General features: G+C 54.5%; 1 protein-coding gene across 2 annotated transcripts in view; it reads right to left on the reverse strand.

Moving 5' to 3' along the window:
* The window catches only part of LOC116943325 (zinc finger and BTB domain-containing protein 18-like), a 55,943-nt gene extending 48,002 nt beyond the window's left edge, over positions 1 to 7,941 (reverse strand). Inside the window, exons 1-2 of one of the 2 annotated variants that reach the window (XM_032956115.2) lie at positions 6,837 to 7,941; positions 5,801 to 5,990 (exon numbers count right to left, since the gene is read on the reverse strand). The gene's annotated coding sequence lies outside the window, so the exon portion shown is untranslated. Of the gene's footprint in view, positions 1 to 5,800 lie in introns of both variants that reach the window. The other variant, XM_032956114.2, reaches the window with a different exon arrangement.
* Between the last annotated feature and the right edge of the window lie 585 nt (positions 7,942 to 8,526).

Below are 8,526 nucleotides of genomic sequence, written 5' to 3' on the forward strand. Positions count from 1 at the left end.
AGTAGCGTACAACAGCAGCAGCAACAGTAGTAGCGTACACCAGCAGTAGCGTACAACAGCAACAGTAGTAGCGTACACCAGCAGTAGCGTACAACAGCAGCAGCAACAGTAGTAGCGTACACCAGCAGTAGCGTACAACAGCAGCAGCAACAGTAGTAGCGTACACCAGCAGTAGCGTACAACAGCAGCAGCAACAGTAGTAGAGTACACCAGCAGTAGCGTACAACAGCAGCAGCAACAGTAGTAGCGTACACCAGCAGTAGCGTACAACAGCAGCAGCAACAGTAGTAGCGTACACCAGCAGTAGCGTACAACAGCAGCAGCAACAGTAGTAGCGTACACCAGCAGTAGCGTACAACAGCAGCAGCAACAGTAGTAGCGTACACCAGCAGTAGCGTACAACAGCAGCAGCAACAGTAGTAGCGTACAACAGTAGTAGCGTACAACAGCAGTCACTACAACAGCAGCAGAAACTAAAACAGCAACAGCAGTCGCTACAACAGCAGCAACACAAGTAGCTACAGCAGCAGCAACAGCTAAAACAGCAGCAGCAACTAAAACAGCAGTAACAACAGCAGTAGCCACAACAGCAGGAACACACGTAGCTACAACAGCAGCAACAGCAGTAGCCACAACAGCGGCAACACAAGTAGCTACAACAGCAGCAGCAGTAACTAAAACAGCAGCAGCAAATAAAACAGCAGCAGCAACACAAGTAGCTACAGCAGCAGCAACTAAAACAGCAGCAGCAACAGCAGTCGCTACAACAGCAGCAGTCGCTACAACAGCAGCAGCAGCGGTAGCAGCAACTGGCTCATAAATGTCGCGAGACACAAAGGCTCAACATGAGCCGTGTCCAAAGGGGCTTCTTTCTAACTGACACCCCCCTCCCTGCACTACCACCACCACCACCACGAACCACCACTACCACGCACCACCAACCACCACCACCACCACCAACCACCACCACCAACCACCACCACCAACCACCACCACGCACCACCAACCACCACCACGCACCACCACCAACCACCACCACCACCACCAACCACCACCACCACCAACCACCACCACCAACCACCACCAGCACCCACCACCACCACCACGCACCACCACCACCAGCACCACCAACCACCACCACGCACCACCACCAACCACCACGCACCACCACCACCACCACCAACCACCACCACCACCACCACCAACCACCACCACCACCACCACCAACCACCACCACCACCAACCACCAACCACGCACCACCAACCACCACCACGCACCACCACCAACCACCACGCACCACCAACCACCACCAACCACCACCACCACCAACCACCACCACCTCCACCAACCACCACCACCACCAACCACCACCACCACCACCACCAACCACCACGCACCACCAACCACCATCACCACCACCAACCACCACCACCACCACCAACCACCACGCACCACCAACCACCACCACGCACCACCACCAACCACCACCACCACCAACCACCACCACCACGCACCACCAACCACCACCACGCACCACCACCAACCCACCCCCTCCCGCTTCTGTGGCCGTCCGTGCGTGTCGTTCATATTCGCTCCACGCGATGCGAAGTGCTCGACTCGTGTGACGATGGCTGGGCAGCCGGAATGAGCTCCGAGTGCTCACCGTCAGACACACACACACGTTGTGCTGCTTCTGCTGTTGTCGCTGCTGTTGCTGCTGCTGTTGTTGAATGAGCGGTAAAAGTTGCGAAGTCGTTACTACGGAGCGGCTATGAGAATACACAGCTGTTACTAATGCAGAACGCACCCCACCACCAGCAGCAGCACCCCCACCTCTCTCTCTCCTCTCTTGTGTCGGCACTGCCATGAACTCAATGCCGCTCGCACAGAGAAGAGAGGGAATGATGTCGCAACGAACCCTCTGCTCTACGCTGTTTTTGTACGGCATGCGATGATGTGCAGACAGCCCTGTATCAATACACACTATTGGTTTATGAGGAATCCTCCCCTCCATGCCGTTTGGGCCGTGGGGGTGGTAGTCGACCATACTTTGTGTGTGTGGGTGGGGGGGGGGGGCAGGTTGAGATAGTACTCGCCACTGATATTATAGCCGTGGCCCGGAATTGAACTCACGTGGCCGAGCTCATAGGGCAGTGCGTGAACTCCTGCACGACCCCATTCCAGCCGCAATGTATGTTGCATCGCAATGCGATAGATTTGTTCGTGTGGATGATGTGTCGCTCGTCACTGCGTTACGTATGCATGCTCGTTGAACTTCTTTCGCACCGTACGTAGCCAACCGTGATCATCGCATACTTGTCAAACCCATTATCACTGCCGACGTTATTAGAGACCGATTCAGACCTCATTGGTCACCCCGTGCCCTTATAAATTCCAACGTGCATCCTACAATGTCCCATCACAAGGGAGAGAAACACAAACAAATAGACAACACAATTTTTTGTTGTTGCCCGTATTGCAACGGCTGTACGCAGTATGGACCTGAAAACTAAATTTCCCTGCACAAGAATACGGACTTAACCATGCAGATTGACGGCCATGCAATCGGAGGCGCGTTACGACGCGAGCCGGGCTACCTGAGTAACATTCCTGGCCATACGCGACAACTACGACAACATCCCGACGCGTCCCAGGACTCCCCCCCCCCCCCACACTAAAGTTTACTCAGCCTAAAATGACGAATTGCTTCGCTACGGCAGCGTCGCGGTTAGCGCTACGCTGCGCTCCGAACCCGGCGAACCGAGTTCAATTCCCGCTCACGGCCAACACCGGTGACGATTATCTGAACCGGTCCTGGGCCTCCCCCCCCCCCCCAGGTCGACTCAGCCTCGAATGAGAACCTGGTGATAGCGGTGTGTAGTAAACATCGCCACTGGGGAGACAAAGGCGGTCGGGCGTGGTTCTGTCCACCCACTCCCGCGTGTACCGTGCGCTGGCCTTCATAGGTGCTCGCTAACAGCCCTTGAGCCCGGAGTTTACAGCAGTGGGTTATGGTAGAGATTTCATACGATGTGTTGTTACATTCATACCAGAAAGGTGAACAATTGTTACACCACACACGACGCCACGCACGCTTTATTATCAACGCACAGTGCTGCCTCTGTTATACGTACTTCGAATAAGTAGTGTTTCCCGAAACGCCCGTTTATATATATGTTTATATGGCAGTAGTGTTGTTAATGACGACAGTGGATAAAGTCGGCCTTTGTCTGTACAGAACCCTACCTTTAACGCAAGCCCTGTATGTGAACGTGAATGTCACGGTATCCCTACACACGTGTCAAACATCAACTCGGCCGTCTCGCTCTACAAACGCGAGTGCTGGACACTCCACATTCGCATGACGTGCGCCAGTATATCCATACTGTGCACGTGAAGGCTACTTACTGTGGGTGTATATATAAAAAAAAACATCGCTAGCTGCGCGATACCACACCAATGCCCTGGACCATATTCGCAGGCAACTTTATTTTCAGGGCGATCCATTTCGAGATACCCCACTGATGTCGTACTCTCTCCTTCGCAAAAGTTCATCGAGTACGGCACCGCCATGAGCAAGCGACGCCTCCCATATCGTACAGAGAGAGAGAGGGGAGAGTGGTTAATTAATAGAAACAAAGATTGGCGAGGAACACGTTCGACACCTTTAGGTCACATTGTCATCACCTCGACGTCGAGGTCAAATTTGCCACCATCGTAATTAATGGGGCATCTATAAATGGATCGTCCCGCGTTTTGGTTCTCCTACACACAGGCTAATCCATTGCACTGAAGTATACTGATGTACCTATACTGTATAGACGACATGCATCGCACTATAATATACATATACCATTTTATGCATAGCACTCTGCATTCATCGATATGGGAGAATAGGCTGTGCTTTCGGGAGTGCTGTCACAACGTACGACGAATGACTCATGTCCAAAACGCGTCAATAGCCCATGAGTTATGGGATTCTCCGTGCACGCACGACGTGGAGAAACCCCTGCACCCCCCCTCTGATTGCTCACAGGGCATCACACTCTTGAAGATGCACACACACACACAGGACAAACTCATCCCCAGCACGTTACTAAACTAATTAACGCGGCTGTACTGCATTGGCGGCGGTGCGCAAGCAAAAATATATAATAGGAGACGTTTCGGGCAACGGCCCTTCTTAGTTACTGCGGTGGCCACTGAGCGATGCGTCACTCATCACAGACTACATCGCCTACGCGCCTCGAAACCCAGCGCTACAGCGCCATGGACATCATCACGCAGTGATCAACAGAGTTCCGATTAAACAAAAAAAACATCTGAGCTTGTGTAGATGAAGAGGTTTCACCTGTACAATACGGTTCACTATATATGAGACTTTGTCAACACAAACCAAAAAAAAAACACAAAGACAAACATTCCCCGTATAGTCTTCACAGACTGTTGGGGCAAGTGCTGTTAGCGAGCAGCACCTACGGAAGCCCGAAACGGCACACGAGGGGGTGGGTGGCCAGCACCACGCCCGGCCGCCTTTGTCTCCCTAGTGGCGATGTTTTTACGCACCGAACCAGGTACACATTTGAGGCCGAGTCGAACTTAAGGGAGGCTCAGGGCCGATTCAGATAATCGTCACAGGTGTTGGTCGTGAGCGGGAATCGAACTCAGGTCGCCAGGTTCGTAGCGCAGCGCGGTAACCGCTACACCACCGCTCCCCACAACGTGCACGCACACACACATACACACACGCGCGCGTTGAGCCGCTCCGTTACACCACCAGCAATTTCGCCCAGCACACACGTGTTTTCAGCATACAAAAAGACAAAGATCCCCCGCATAGCCTTAACAGACCTTTGGGACAAGTGCTGGTCGTGAGCACATATGAATGCCGGTACGGCCGACCGCCGTTGTCTCCCCAGCGGCGATGTTTTTACACACCGCACCAGGTACACATTTTAGGCTGAGTCAACATAGGGGATGCTCAGAATCCGTAGGTCTGTATGTGTACCACATACACACACACACACGCACGTATAAAGACATACATACACATACAAATACCGTATACATTGAACACATATACACAGATGATACGTATGAATAAAAGCAGTGTCTGCAAGTTGTTTGGACACGCAGAAGCACACGAACACACATTGTAAATCACACACATCTCTGTAATACTAATAATTCCCGAGTTGATGCCCGAGACACTTTCGCAGGCGGTGCCTGCCTGCCTTTGGTGATATTTGGCCACTTCCATTGAACGCGTGTCGTATATTTGCCAGCGGCAACCCTGAGCAACCCCCACCCCACCCCGGAGGAAACCCATCATCACGCACACGAGGTGGGGGGATAAACACTCAAAAGCGCCGCACAGATTGATTTAAGAATCAATTGCGGTCCTGCCATCTCTTGGCCACCCGGCAGCCCAAGCCTACACAACTCTCTGTGTGTGTCCTCTCTTACATGTTCGCACCTCCGATTGGCACGGTTGGCTCCGTACGGTGCGAGATAAGTTCAACATGCGTACATGAAAGGGATACTGTACTTTGAGCATGACGATGTCACAAGAGCGTAACATGTGTAACATCTCTGCCACTTGTGACGACAAAAAAACCGACTCGTAGCATTAAGTCAATAATATCGCTAACCCCAACAACAATAAAAACGCGATATATAAATGGGTGACGTTTCGGGCAGTGGCCCCTTCATCACAGCAGAAGAGATGTATCTGCAAAGTTGCACAGCACCAGGTGGGGGGGGGGTGTCGAGAGAAGTTGGTGAACTCGGCTCTCTTACCTGCGTTGTGTTCGCTGAGCAGTGAGCGAGCAGACTCCGGATGGTTGGTTTGCCGGCGTTTGTTGTCGAGGCGATGGGTATGTGTCGGGGCGAGGTGGCTGGGGTAGGTGAGTGGGTGGGGTGTGTGTTTAAGGTTCACGGCAAAGAGCCACTCGCTCGCTACCTCCGACGTGAGCGAACGCACGGGGAGCTTTAGGGCAAGTGCGGGCGTGCGAGCGAGAGGGGGAGAGCGAGTGCAGAGAGTGGAGTGAGAGTCGGTCGACGCGAGCTTAACACACACACACACGTGCTCCCACACACACTCTCTCTCTCACTCACACACACGTCGTGCTCTCTCTCACACACACTCTCACTCACACACACACGTGCTCCCACACACACTCTCTCTCTCACTCACACACACACGTGCTCTCTCTCACACACACTCTCACTCACACACACACACGTGCTCTCTCTCACACACACTCTTACTCACACACACACACGTGCTCCCACACACTCTCTCTCACTCACTCACACACACACACGTGCTCCCACACACACACTCTCTCTCACTCACACACGCTCCTACACTCACACACACGCTCTCACTCACACTCACACGCTCCCACACACACTCTCTCACTCATACACACACACGTGCTCTCACTCACACACACGCTCTCTCACACACACTCACACGCTCTCTCTCACACACTCTCACTCACACACACACACGTGCCCTCTCTCACACACACTCTCACTCACACGCACGCTCTCTCACACACACTCACACGCTCCTACACTCACACTCACGCACGCTCTCACTCACACACACACACTCTCACACTCACACACACTCTCTCACTCACACACACACCCTCTTACTCAGCCACGATCACACACGCGGAAGAGAGCACTGGCGCACACTCCACTCGCGCACACTACATCAGCTCACACTAGATACTGTGCACCCTCTCGTCGTAGAGCTATAGACACACAGCACAAAGACACGCACACACACACACTTGCCGTGTCTTGGCGCGTGTCGTCTCACCAACTCGCTGCACGTGTTATGCTCCAGCGAAGAAACGAACTCGCTACGGGACTTGCGCCCAGCCAGCGAGCTATCGACACGCGCCCGAGACACTGCCGTGAGCTGAATTCTCGCGACTCACTCCACTTCCCCGGTCGCCCTTCGCTACGTCGCGATATCAGCAGCAGCACTCGGCAGTGGGGAATGTTTCGCCGACGTACATCAGCGTGGGGGGTGCCCAGCCCCCCCCCCCCCCACCACCACCACCTCGCCACGCACTCTCTTGATGACCTCCCAACGCGAGCGGCGTGGGACGCGCGCGTTCGTGAGCGACGCGCGCCTTCTGCGGTGTCCGCACGATAGAATTCCACCGCTGACCGGGGGAGCGGAGGGAGCGACGGTCAGCAGCGGCAACAGCAGCAACAGCAGTAACAGCAGCACCAACAGGAGCAGCAACAGCAGCGGCAGTAACAGCAGCAGCAGCGGCAGTCACAGCAGCGGCAGTCACAGCAGCAGCAACGGGAGCGGCAGTAACAGCAGCAGCAGCAGCGGCAGTCACAGCAACAGTGCCGCCGCTGCCGTAATCACCGCCCAGAGCTCAAACTTTCTGCGGGTGTCAGCCGCTTGACTCTCTCACTGGCTGGCTGGCTGGATGTGTGGTCGCTTGCGCGAGCGGAATAGCCGGGTCTGGCCGAGTGGGCTCGCTTGGGCCTGGCCTGGCTGGCTGATTGCTTGGCCCGATGGCTGAACGGCTGACTCGAGGCGGGCTGGCTGGCTGTAAAGTCGGCGCATCAATAAATCGCTGCCCTACCGCGACGAACAGCTGAGACGGCATGCGTATCTGGTGGGCGGGATGAGAGGGGTGGGCACTGGGTGTCGGCTTGGCCGGGTGGGGTTGGCTGACAAGAGTGGCTGATTGGGTGAGTGGCTTGAATGGCTTATTGGCTGACTGGGTGTGACTGCATTGGGTGAGTGACTGAGCGTGATGGGAGGGTCTGATGAATGTTCGCATGGGGTGCATAACATGGGGGTGGAGGGGGGGGCATTAAACTTGATCTGTGCGTTGCTTTGCTTGCGATGCGGGGCTTCAGTGCATAAAAGTTATTTGATCAACTGCGTGAGTGCGTTTATGAGCGCGCGTGTGTTGATGGCTGGGTGGTGGTGGGTGTGTGTGTGTATGTGTGTTAGAGTGTGTGGGGAGCGGAAGTGTAGCGGTTAGCGCTGCACTGCGAACCCACCGACGAGGGTTCGATTCCCGTTCACGGCCGCCAACACCCAGTGACGATTATCTGAATCGGCCCGGGGTCTCCCCTAGGTCGACTCAGCCTCAAATGAGTACCTGGCGCGGTGTGTAAAAACATCGCCACTGGGGCGACAAAGGCGGTCGGGAGTGGTGCTGGCCACCCACCCCTTCGTGGATTGTCCCGGCCTTCATAGGCGCTCGCTAAAAGCACTTGCCCCAACAGTCTGTATTAGGCTACACGGGGGATCTTTGTCTTTCTGCGTGCGCGCTCAACAATGTGAAGAGCGGTGGCGTGGGAAGTTGAACACTCGGGCGAATCGAGTTCGATTCCCGCTCACGGCCACCGCTGCGACCAATCAAGCCAGTGGTGATTAATTATCTGAAGCAGTTTGCGAGTCTTTCTACTAGGTCGACTCAGCTTTAAATTAGTACCCGGTTTCGGGTGATAAATGAGTACCTGGTTTCAGC

This window comes from Petromyzon marinus, chromosome 17 (assembly GCF_048934315.1).
Source record: "Petromyzon marinus isolate PM22_M1 ecotype Great Lakes invasive population chromosome 17, UKy_Petmar_22M1.pri1.0, whole genome shotgun sequence".
Classification (NCBI taxonomy): Eukaryota; Metazoa; Chordata; class Hyperoartia; order Petromyzontiformes; family Petromyzontidae; genus Petromyzon; species Petromyzon marinus.